Genomic DNA, 13,193 nt, shown 5'->3' with positions numbered 1-13,193 from the left:
TCAGTAGTTGAGCACTGACCTATGAACCAGGAGGTCATGGTCTGATTCCCAGTCAGGGCACATGTCCGGGTTATGGGCTCAATCCCCAATGTGGGACATGCAGAAGGCAACCAATCAATGATTTTCTCTCATCACTGATGTTTCTCTCTCTCTTTCCCTCTCCCTTTCTCTCTGAAATCAATAAATATATATATATATATATATATTAGTAAAAAAAAAAAAAAAATGAAGTGCTGATACAGGCTACAATGGGCATGAGCCTTGAAAACATGGTGCTGAACAAAAGAAGGCAGACACGAAAGGCACATGTCATATGATTCCATTTATATGAAATGTCCAGAACAGGCAAATCCATGGAGGCTGAGAGTAGACTGGTGTTTGGCAGGGGCTGGGGAATGGGAAGTTGTTAATTGGTATGGAGTTTCTTTTGGGGGCAGTAAGAATGTTCTGAAATTAGATAAAAGTAATGGTTGGTTGCACAATTCTATGACAATACTAAAAACCACTGAATTTAAAAGGGTGAATTTTATGCTATATAAGTTATATATCATTTTAAAATAAATTTTGGTTAATATAGTTTGTGTAACCCAACACAAAACAAATAAATGATGCATGAATGAATGAAGCAAACCTAAAATAATAAGGCTCTGTTACTCAGCATCTTTGTTTGATGAAATCCCTTAAACAAGCCACAAGAATAGGCTGTAAGAACAAAGAGAATGAGGACAAGCAAGGGCCAAGCCAAGACATGAAGAGGGAAACACATTTTCTGGTATAATCCTGGATGGAAAACCTATCGGTCACTAGAGGCCACCTCTAACCGTAAAGTCAAAAAAAAAAAAAAATACCATTTCAGAGCTACGTTGACCATTTTAATTGCTTCTTGATGAAAGAAGGGTAAAAAAAAAAAAAAAAGTGTGTGATGAACTGAGAGGATTGGTGAGCTCAATAACACAAAACACATTCAGCCCTTCAAATGTCCAGTGTCTGGGTATCATGATAAAAAGTTTTGACAGGCCAGCCAGCGTGGCTCAGTGGTTGAGTGTAGACCTATGAACCAGAAGGTCTCGGTTTGATCCTGGCCGGGGCACATGGGGCTTGATCCCCAGAGGGGGAGTGCAGGAGGTGGCCGATTGATGGGTGATTTGATGGGTGATTCTCTCTCATCATTGATGTTTCTATCTCTCTTCCCCTCTCCCTTCCTCTCTGAAATCAATTTTATATATATATATATATATATATATATATATATATATATATATATATATATACATACATACACACACACACACACACACACACACACACACGTATATTTATTTATTTATTTATTTAAGTTTTGATGGTCAGGAGCAAAACTGGGCTGAAAACTCTAACCCCTCACCACCATGTAGGTAACCTGCCCTACCCACCATCTCCCTGAATCCTTATAGCAACCTTTTTAGGCAAGAAAGGTTGACCCAAGCCCTTCCGACAATTGACAAAAGCAAGACAGAGACCGGGGCAACGTGCCGGAGGGAATGAGCAGCAGAATCCAGACCAGAATTAAGGTCCCGACTCCCAGCTCCATGAAGATGTGTCGTCAAGAAGTTTAGGCCTCAAATTCTTTTCGTTATACCTCATACTTCCCCTTGGATTATCTCCATAAAGGAAAAAACAATGTACAGAATAGCAAACCCAACTTTGAGAAACTGTTTGATTTTCCTCCCTGTCCCTGTACCTCCTCAAAAAAAAATGCCATCTGCCTGAGGTGTTTCCTACGGGGAGCGGAGCCGGTGGAGCTCGATGAAGGACGAGACCCAGGCAGGGCCTCCGAGGCTGCCTGCGTGACGGAGCGCAGCACAATCTGGCCCTGCGTGGAAGGCTCCTGGGCCTCCCGGAAGAGAGATTAAGTTCAGTTGATGAATGCATGACATCAGTTACTCCTCTTGATTGCTCTCCAAATGCCCCCAGGGAGGCAGGGGAAATTAGGTCACTAATGCAGTGCTTCCGGTGGGAGAACAGAGATACTCAACACAGCACCCTCTTGGTGAGCCTCTTCCCCCCTAGGCACAGGCCCCCGCTTCGGGAAAGACGTTCACTCTCTGATCACTTTCTCACTTGATATTCCAGAAAAAAATACTTTTAAATAAAAGTTGGACCAAAAGGGTAGGATAAAGCTTGAACACCAAAGCTTTCCGTTTCTGAGGGCTGGATCTCACTAAGCCCACCACCTGCTGGCAAACTCCCGGTAAGGCTGCATCGGGATGTCTGTGAAGCACCCAGCAGGGTGCAGGGCACACAGCAGTACCCAGGAGCGCACTTCTTAATTGTTAGAAAGCAACCAGGGCCTAGCTGGGGTGGCTCAGTGGTTGAGCATCGATCCGTGAACCTGGAGGTCACAGCTTGATTCCTGGTCAGGGCACATGCCCAGATTGTGGGCGCGATCCCCTGGCATGCAGGAGGCAGCTGATCGATGATTCTCTCCCATCAGTGATGTTTCTATCTCTCTCTCTCCCTCTCCCTTCCTCTCTTTAAAATCAATTTAAAACAAAGGAGGGAGCGCTTCTTTATCCTGTGATCTGTGGGTGCCACTGGCCCAGAGATTGGGTCAGAATTCCAGGCCTAACTCCTGCAATCTTTGTGGCTTTAGATGAGTCGCCTGGCTTCTCTAGGCTTCCCATTTCCTCATGTATATGGCATGAGGAGAAGCCCACCTATCTTCAGGGTTGGCATGAGAATTAGACACAGTGTGTAGAGAGGGCTTGTGTGGCTCCCAAATCCCCAATAAATGGTTATCAACCACCTGCTCCTTCCAAAAGACCTTTCTCCTACCATCTCCTTCAGAGGATGGAGCCAGGCAGCTCCTGGCTATGATTCCTTGCAGGTCAGTGGAGGAGTTCCAAGAGCAGCCACGGATCAGTCCCTTTCCGAGCTCATCAGAGGACAAGAGAATTCAACGCAAGCCCCCGAGGTGAAGAATGGTGTATACCTGGGTTTACCTGGGACAGTGCTGGCTTGCATTGCTGTCCTGAGATAAAAATGAGTAGTACCCATCTTCACCCTCAAACGTGCGTCCATTTGGACAGTCCCTTAAATGCCAGCCCTGCTTACAGTGGTGTAAAATGACACTTGGAAAACACACCACCAATACTGGGCCTGAGCTGTGGCACTCGGGTTTCATTTAAAGCTCTGAAACAAAAATTGCATTGCTCCAAACTACTAAGTCCAGCCCCTCCCTCAGGCTCAGAGTGGCCCCTGAGTCGACCCGTAGAGCATAGTTTTCTAACTCGACTACCTTCTTGCCTTACCTATGGATGTGCTCTGCCTGCCTTTTATCCCCCATGATTTGTGTAGCTAATGAACCAAAGCACAGACTAAATAAGTAACAATAATAAGATCGGCTAGCTGAATGAAAGAAGCAGGAGATGTGAACAGCTGTCTGTCTCTGCCAGAACTGGCAGTGTGGGCCAGGGACCAGGACTTACATCTCTGAGGGGCCCCACACAGCCGCTCCATTGGATGCCATGCCACGAAAGAGGAGTCACTCCCCACGCCTGAGCAGAGGACAGCCTGCCTTCTGTCAGGACTGCCGCCATGCTTCTGAGCGTTGGGCCCTGCATGACTAAATGCTTCCTTAGCTGAAATACCCTCTGGGGAAGAATTTGTCACCAGTGCTGCCAGAGGACTGACCCCCAGCCGCGCACGGGAAGCTCAGCGAGCTGCAGGCTGTGCACAGGGAAATGTCAGTGCGGGCTCAGCCAGGAATGCAGGCCTCTTTGATGAGACCACAATGAATCCACTAGGAGAAACAGAGGGGACCAGGCCTTCAACAGCACAGTAACAACCAACTGTAACGTTGGTCTCATTTGAATTCCTTTTTTTGGCTGAAAATTCAAATCTAGAACGAGTTATTAACTTGATGAGCTGTTTCCTGGTGACACTTCTTTGCATCTGTGGGACCGGGTGTGTTGTCAAGAAATTTAGGCCCCAAATTCTCCAGCGATTATTTGGAGGGGAAAATAAGTGAAAAGTAGTTCATATGTATGAAGCTTCTTAAACAGAGCTGTTTTTGCTGCTGTGTTCAAAACACAAACTCCATGGCATGGGTTGGAAATGAAGCAAGCCTTGAGCGCCCTTCCTAATCTCACCAGTAAAGGGAGAAAGCTGTCTGGACTGTCTCTTTGGGTCAGGAGAAATGAATGAGTGATAGACAGACAGACAGATATTAGGTAGACAGATTAGATGATGGGTATTAGATTAGGTAGATGATACAGGTTTGGATATACAGCAGTAGATTAGATAGCTAGATAGATAAGATGCATGATAAATTAGTAACATGATAGATTAGATGATAATTGAAAGATAGATGTTGATAGATAGATAGATAGATGATAGATAGATAGATAGATAGATAGATAGATAGATAGATTCACACAAGTACCAAAAGTATCAGAATAATCATTTTTAAATAGTTTGGTACAGCCTTGGCCTGTAGCTCAGTGGTTAGAGTGTCGGCCCTCAGATGGAAGGGTTGAGGGTTCAATTCCCAGTCAAAGGCACATACCTGGGTTGCAGGTTCCATCCCTAGCCTGGGTCAGGGAACATGTGGGAGGCAACCAATCGATATGTTTCTCTCACATTAATGTTTCTCTCTCTCTCTTCCCCCCTTCCTTCCACTCTCTCTAAAAATCAATGGGAAAGGGTGAGGATTAACAAAATAAATAAATGGTTTGGTACAAACAATCTCACTCAACAAAATCCGAAGAAATTGTAACCTATTGTCTCCATTTTATAACGTGGAACTAGCTACCTAGAAATATATCAGATGGTCACACTCGAACAAAAAGTACTAGAAAGAGAAATTAAGCATAGACCTGATTCTTGGCGTGCTCCCACCCGACCGGTGGTGTTCCTTGCCATCGCACCTCTGAAGCATGCCCAGCCGCTTTCAACAGCTGGGAGAGAAGCTGGGACAGGAAGTCTCCATGGCTGCCTTCAGAGCCTAGGATTCTATGTTATTACTGGGCTCTTTTAATTTTTCCCTCACAGACTCCCCGCAAGGAAGGATTCCAGCTCTGACCCATCATTAGAGGGAGATTAGGTCATAAACACTATTGATGCAACCTAAAAGCAGCAGGGTTTTCTCACGGAAACCAGCTCAGCAGGTGGCCCACAGGGCTGGGGACAGCAGGCCCACTCCAGCTGCACTCTGCCTTAGCCTCCCCTCCCTCCATCCCACCACCTGCCCTGTTCCTGCTCACCACCTCAGCCCACTAACGCCAAGTCCTAACCAGTGTCCTAATTAGCCAAGTAAAACCTCAGGACACCAAAAACAACAACTAAGGGAGGAGGCCCTTTCGGTGACATTAGCTCTACCCACCCCGCTTCATAAGCTTCTGGAGGGCACTGGCTACAGAGTCCACCCCCCACCTGAAGACAGTGTAATCCCCTGCCCTTCAAAGAGGACAGGACCCGGCAGGGGACAGAGGACAGAGGTGTGCCACCACTAGCTTGTAGAAAAGCTTGGCAGACGTCCACTCAATTTCAGCAGAAGTCCCGCTCCTAGAAGCGCCTAGACCCCTGGCCCTAAATCCTGGCTGTCCCCTAGAAGCTCGCAACTCCGACGCCCAGACCCACCCCAGAACAATGAAGTCACAAATTCTGGTCTCTGTTATTTATGAAAATCCCCCAGTGGGTTCCAGTGTGCACTCGACGTTGGTAACTACTGCCCTGGCTCATTGCAAAATCCCAGATAGTCAGCCTCGGCCACAGAGACCCACCCCCGCCGCACCCTCTCTATCATTAGGGGAACATTTAGTCACATTCAAAGAAAGCTGCCTCCCAACTGGGTTAACCAGAAAGAACTCTAATTTCTACTCACTGTGATGCCCCTATGTCATTACCATGGCAGTTAAGATGGACTAAAAGCAAGGAATTTGGGTAAATGGCTTCACCTAACAACAGCAGCAAGTCAGAAGCAGAGCCCTCAAAACCCAAAGAAATAAATAATCATTTTTCAGAGAAGAAATAAGGAGATTGTCTCAAAGAGGGGAAAAGGGAACGAAGGGGAGAGGGCCTCAAATGGAGTGGGGTGATTTGGGGCCAGAGCTACGCACAGTAGGGAGGAAAACTCGAGTGACTTGGCCACCCCACCCAGACAGTCATTTTTCCTTTAAAACACTGTGTACCGTTACCTTTTTTAAAGGAAGAATATTCACTTATTATGCTCTCGTGCAAAGCAAAGCAAACCAATGCACACCTAGGCAGGGGAACTGAGATGAGTGCTCTGTCCTGGTTCCTGTCTTGAACAGAAGGAAGTACATTAAACAAAACCACGGACAAGTCAGTGTGGCTGCTAGGAGCTCTCTTAAGCGACTGTGGGCATGTTCCTTCTTACTAAACACCCTTTCCCCACCACTCTGCGTGGGAGCTGTGCAGGGCCCCTGCTCTGGGGGGAGGTGGGCAGTGGGGCAGGCAGGGAGGGAATCCTCCCCCAGCCCTAGGATTCCCCAGAGGGGCTGTCAAGGGGGAGGACAGGGAGCAAGGAAGCAAGGATCCGGGCTCCCCCACAGCCCACCATGCCAGCCAGAGCAGCTCTGCTTTAATCAGTCTTATCTGCCACCAGAGGGGTCCGTATGGTCAAAGGTGTCCAGGAAGCAGTGTACACGCTATCAAGAACAGAAGGAGCCACGAGGACTCATTCAGCTGCCAGCAGGGACAGCTTCCACGTATGCAGGGGACCCCTAAAAATGACAGTCTAGAAGTCTCTGCCCAGGTCACTCAGCCAGGCACAGACCAAGGGCACCCTCGGACATGTGTGTGCCATGCAGGCTCGTATCTAGGACCAAGACCCTGAGCCCATCGGATGCTGACCTCGGAAAGCCTGTCCCTCACGCCCAAAGACTTTGTGGAGCCCTAACAATTCCACTCCCCCACAACCCTCCTGGCTCTCGCTGTCATTCTGGGCACCAGGGCTGACAGGAATCAGATGGAGTCGGGTCATAGTCTCTGGGAGCATCTGAGTACTGAGACTTCCAGACCCCTGGGTGCAGCACCCACAGGCAGCATCAGAACTGGAGGGGAGTGCAGATGCCGTCTTGAGAGAAGACACCCTCTCTTTGTGGAGTGGGGTGATTTCCAAAGCTCCCAGCTCTCAGGCCTGGAGCCAGGCAAGGAATCCAGGGGCACTGGGATAACTGCACGATGTCCAGGACACAGGGCCTCGGAACCCAAGCAGGAATGTCCCTGCTCTGGAAGGACCAGCCTTGGAGGCTGGTGGTGGAGCCCCCAGCGGCCTCCGTCATGAGGAAAGCATCTGGTAAAGTGTGTGCGCTGGCCTCCAGGAACGCCGTGCTGGCCACCTCCCAGGACACATCATCTTTTCACTCTCCTCCACCGGGGCTGGGCGATCAGCCAATATCCCGGGAGTGGACGGACTCTTCCATTCCAGCCACTCGCGGGTGAGATTTGCACCAAAACACCTGAGAGGCCCAGCCCCACGGTGTCTGCTTGCAGAAGGCCCTGGTGTCCTTGGGCGAAGTGTGTGACCTCGCCCACGTGGGGCCTGGGGAGGACTCAGGAGGCGCAGGCAGGCAGCCTACTCCAACAGCCACCGGATAACGTGGCTTTCTAATCGCCAGGCCACGGGCACATTTTGTGGTGACAACTCTGGTCCTGGACTTGGAAACTTTAGTCTGATGTGGTCGGGCTATTTTGTAAACATTTTCTAACCCGAGTCAAATGAATGATGCAAAGGGAATCATCAAAGTATCTATTACAGATACATTCATATTATAGTGTGTGTGTATGTGTGTGTGTGTGTTCACACACGTGTACTCGTCAGAAGTAGGGAGCAAACCCAAATGCCACATGGATAGAAAAATGACAAGCAGTGGATGTGCCACAGTGACACTGAGCCACGTCTCCCCAGGAGAGCCAGCCAGCGGGGCCTGGGAAGCCACCTCGCCCAAGCTCAGGCCGCCTGCCTCCCGGGCGAGGCTCTGCAGGAGCTGGGGCAAGCCCAAGGGGTTTGGGGAAGGACCACGGAGTCTGCCATGGTGCTCAGGACCACTCCTCAGATAGATGGGACCCTGGTCCCGCAGATGCAAGCTCTCTCACTAACGACCAGCATGAGAGCTGCTATCCCACTGCCGTCGCAGACCATCCAGACAGAGGGGGCAGTCCCCATCCACAGCCCAGGCTGGTGCTCGGCCCTGTGCTTTCCCCTCCTGCCTCTTCCCCAACTGCTGCAACAGAGTGGCTCACTGCAGGGACGGAGAGCGGGCGGGGGGAGGGGGGACAGCAGAAACGAGGATACTGGTGAAGAGGTGGCAACCATCAGACTATAAACCCTCCTCCCATCCCAGGATTCTCAGGCTTCTGGCATCACTCAGATGAAGAAGAAAACCAAGTCCTATTAGTGTATCCATCCATCCATCCACCCATCCACCCATCCACCATCCATCCAACAGCAGGCAGTAACGGAGTGCCTCAGGAGTGGCAGGGCTGGGTGCGGGGGAATATTCAAACGAAAGAGACAGAAGAGCCTTGATCAAACTGTACACAGGATGATGGCTTAGGGGCCGTGGATAAAAGCCCAATGTTTGCCTAGCTGCCAAGAAGCAGCAGCAGATTTCCAGGAACGGGACTACGCAGAGGCTTTGGGATGGAGTGGCACCTGGGCTGGGCCTAGAAGGGTAACAAAGATTCCCGTGGGCAGAGGAAAGGGAAAGGGCATTCTGACTGAGGTGGCAAAGTGAGCCAGGCTGAGCAGCAGGACAGGGCCACGTCACGGAGCGCCCTGCGCTTGGGCTGCACCCGGGAGCAGGAGGAGGGAGCCTGCATCAGCATGTGCGGGACGAGCCCAAGCTGCGGAGCCAGGATGGGGCAGGGAGACTCCTCAGAAGGCGAGGAGGTGACAGAGGTCTGAGTCAGGGGCAGTAAAGGGATGGGTGCCAGAGATAACAGACAAAACTGACTCGATTCAGCACAGGGTGACTGTGGGCTTAAACCAGCATGACAACAGGGACAGCCCTCTGTGAGGCTGGGCGGCAGGAGTGTGGGAGAAATGGTGAGTCTGCTTGGCGATGGCTGCATGGAGGTGCTGAGGCACACCCAGGAGCCACACCCTGTAGGTAAATGACAAGTCCGGAGTTCAGGAAAGAGGGCCTTCCCAGCTGGCAGCCTTCTCTGTCCTCGCCTTCTCTGTGCTCCAGTCCCATCCTCATCTCTGCTGGGTGGCAACCAGGGGGGAGGGGAGGAAGCCCCCTTGGGCGTGCTGTGCCCAGGTTAGCAGAAATGGCAGCCAGGCTCTCCTCTCTGGGCTGTGGCTCCCGCTCCTTTGAGATCTAGAATCCACAGAGCTGGCATGGACCCCCCACCGCCCGAGATCCATGCTTTCCATCAGCAATCACCGGGTCCCCATGCAGGTTCAGAGGTTCCACCTGCAGACTCTCTCTGCTTTGATAGGTTGGGTGGGGCTCAGAAATTGAATGTTTTAAGATGCACCCAAGTGACACTGGGAACAGTCTGCTGACCTGCTCGGAGAAGCCCTGCTCCCAGCAGATGCTCCGTCAGACCCTCCTGCAGCTGCGACCCCTCCTCTCTGGCTCTGCTGAGAAAGTAGAGGGCAAGTGGGAGGGGAGGCTGCTGGCACCTAAAGTGAGATGGATAACACTAATATCACATCTGAGTGCTCACTTCTACGGCCGGGTGCTGCTGGGACGCCACCAAGTCAGTATTTGAAACAACTTTCCCCATTTTGCAGTTGAGGCGATTGAAGCTTAAAGTCAAGTCATCCAGCTGGTGGTGGTGTGTACTCCATACCTGTCAACAGGGTGAGTGTTGGCAAGCTACGCCCTGCCCTCTGGCCTCAGTCTTCCCCTCTTTAAAATGCAGAGAACTGGTTTGGCTCAGTGGATAGAGCGTTGGCCTGCGGACTAAAGGGTCCCAGGTTCAATTCTGGTCAAGGGCTTGTATCTTGGTTGCGGGCACATCCCCCAGAGGGTGTGTGCAGGAGGCAGCTGATTGATGTTTCTCTCTCATCGATGTTTCTAACTCTCTATCCCTCTCCCTTCCTCTCTGTGAAATATCAATAAAATATATTTTAAAAATAAAAATAAAATGCAGAGAACTTTCCCCACCTGCTTCCAGGAGACTCTGGGGTCTTAACGATGATGATCATAACACACCGTTGGAAAGCCAGCAGCGTTTTCCCCAAGCAGCACCCATGCCACCTCCAGGACCCTTCACCCAGTCTGCATGCTGCCTGCAGGGCACATCTGGACCTCTGCCCACCCATCACTGGATGCAAAGAGCAAAGGGCATTCCTTCTGCCCTGCGCTGAGTGCCGCATACAAAGGTCTCACTATGCAAGTCTCAATAGAAGGCTCTGTTTGGCGGCAATAATATTATTTTCTGCTGCTGACGTGTCACCTCCATTTTTGAACTGGGAATATTCGGCTGCATTTTCCTCTGCGGGCCATGCCATGTCAGAGAGAAATGACACCCCCAAATCCTCTGACCTGGGAAACACATGGAAGGGGTCAGGCGACATGGCTTGGAGAAAGCCAGAAAGATGGGAGGAAGAGGGACAGGCTTTGTTGCACCAATCTGCTTACTTCAATGGCTTGTTTCTGCAAGTTTGCACTTGAATCTCTAAGCATTTCTTTCTGGCCTGGGTAGTCATTAAAGAAGCTCCGATCTCACCCAAGGAGCAGATCATGGATACCAATGAAGTCACCTTAAGCTAGTTCTAGGCAAGGTTCCTTCTCTGAAAAACATGCCCAGGCCACTCAATCGCTTGAAGCAACGCAGAAAGTATGCCCGCCAGCAGGAAAAAATCCCGGTTTCCTCATCGGCATTATCACCGCTTATCTCCTGAAGGGAGGAAGGGCAGGCTAGTGGAAATGCTATGGAGGTCAGTAACCACGGGTGGTTATGTGTCAGCGTAGCTAACATTTTTCTCTGGATGTAAAAGCAGTGGAGTTTGGGGTGGGACAACTCTGACCACTTCCTTGGCACTTCTGATGACTTTTATCCTTTGGAGTTTGCTCCACTAAGTCCCCCTCCTCTTTCATGCCTCCCACACCTGCATTAAAATGCGATCACATTCTGCCCCACTGAGCAGGGCAGGCAGTCTGACTGCTCACTGCTCCTTCATTCCCATCTGCCCTTGGGCCACCTGCTGGCTATTCCGGGTCCCTGGGCCAGGTGCTAGACTCACGAGGAGGTCCCTTGTCCTGCACAGAAGCAACCACCTGAAATGAAGGAAGGGAAGCCCACGGCCACTGAGAAAGAAAGAAGGCCGCAGAGAAAAGGCAGGGTGTTGGCAAGAAGGGATATGCCTACCTGGTGAAGGTGGAGGGAAAGGGGAGGCACAAAAGGGACAAGAAGCAGGAGAGGGGCCAAGAATGGGCCCAGTGTGAGGAGTGCAGAAGCACATTCAGGAATGACAGAGGAGAAACAGACTGATGGGGTCTTTCAAGCATGTCTGAGAGAAAAACAAAATTTCCTTTTTTTAAAATATATTTTATTGATTTTTACAGAGAGGAAGGGAGAGGGATAGAGAGTTAGAAACATCAATGAGAGAGAAACATCCATCAGCTGCCTCCTGCACACCTCCTACTGGGGATGTGCACGCAACCAAGGTACATGCCCTTGACCGGAATCGAACCTGGGACCTTTCAGTCCGCAGGCCGACGCTCTATCCACTGAGCCAAACCAGTTAGCGCAAAAGAAAAAAAAAAGGAATTTTCTGTATCTATTGAACAAAATGCATGTTATGAGAGGAAAACTGTCTCTGAGCTCCAAGGTGGGAGCTGGAAAGAACACCCAGGGCCATCTAGCGCACATCTTTCACTGTGCCAATGAGCAGCTGAAGCCCAAAGAACTGAGGTGACTTGCCAAGGTCACACAGCACGTGAGTGTTAGAGAGAGACCTGGCTGGGGACACTTCCTCCACGGAGGGCTCCGGCCCAGCAATTGCTCCAGGGGCCGACATCACTGGCCACTCCCTCAGGAAATATTAGTTGTGGCTTATTAATGCTTGGTGTCAAATGCTGGGACCTACAGGGACCCCATATGAATCCACACCAAAGGCAGATTATAACCTTGACCTGACCTTGCAGGCTGACAGCAAGCAGTCTGTGCTTTTCCAAGCTCCAAGTGTGGCTCCCCAGCAGGAGGAGGGATGGGAATGCCTGGTGGTGCCAAGTGCATCCTGACAGACACGGCTGACAAAACAGCAGGCTTTCCCACGAGGCCAGAGTCCCAAGGCGTGGGGGGAGGGCCCCCCTTGAGAATGTATCTGCTAGGTTAGGTGATGTGTGCAGCAAGAAAGAAATATGAGCCCTAGCTGGTTTGGCTCAGTGGATAGAGCGTCAGCCTGTGGATTGAAGGGTCCTGGGTTTGATTCTGGTCAAGGGCATATGCCCGGGTTGCGGGCTTGATCCCCATTAGGGGGTGTGCAGGAGGCAGCCGATCAGTGATTCTCTCTCATCATTGATTTTCTATCTCTCTCTCCCTCTCCCTTCCTCTCTTAAATCAATAAAATGTATTTTAAAAGAAAGAAAGATGAAGTCCTAAGCTTGGAGGTTCTTTCTGGGCAGTGATGAGAAAGCTGAAACAGGAGAGTGGTCTCTGACCCTTCAGACACATGGAAGACCAGGACAGAGAGAATGCGAGGAGGTGAGTATGTGATTTAAAATGTAAGGGAGCTCAGACTAGGAGGGCAAGGCAGGGCGACGTTCTTCTAGGTGGTAGGATAGAAAAGAGGAAGCTTCAAGACAGACCCTGAAGTCACAGGTAAAGAGACCATCATTCTGAAAAATAACCAGTTAAGACAGGTTTTCCTAAAGTATACATAGCTATGTCTTCTGTTAGCTTTTCAGACAGATTGTATGTTGACTTTCACTCTTTGATAAAATCTTTTTTTTTTTAATATGTGTCTGCTGGCCACTATGCAGTTTGCCTATCTCCTCAAAAACAAAGTATTTGTCAAAGGGCACTCAGTAGGCATGCTGAAAACTGACCATTCATAAGTAAACTCCTAATGTGTGTGCTATGACCCCAGAAAGAGACATTAGATTTGGCTGAATGAAAAGCATAAATCCTTCAGAGCAAAACATGAAGAGCACCCGGCTACTGGTGGGCACAGTTTTCTTCCCAGATCAGACGAGACTGGGTGTGTTCAGGGTGGTATGGCTATAGAC

At 50.1% G+C, this 13,193-nt stretch overlaps 1 protein-coding gene across 3 annotated transcripts in view; it reads right to left on the bottom strand.

Moving 5' to 3' along the window:
* Positions 1 to 13,193, bottom strand: part of DPYSL2 (dihydropyrimidinase like 2) — a 116,045-nt gene that overhangs the window by 57,418 nt on the left and 45,434 nt on the right. The window lies entirely within an intron of this gene.

The sequence above is a fragment of the Plecotus auritus genome (assembly GCF_963455305.1).
Source record: "Plecotus auritus genome assembly, chromosome: 6".
Classification (NCBI taxonomy): Eukaryota; Metazoa; Chordata; class Mammalia; order Chiroptera; family Vespertilionidae; genus Plecotus; species Plecotus auritus.
This window is presented reverse-complemented; position numbering and strand designations above follow the sequence as displayed.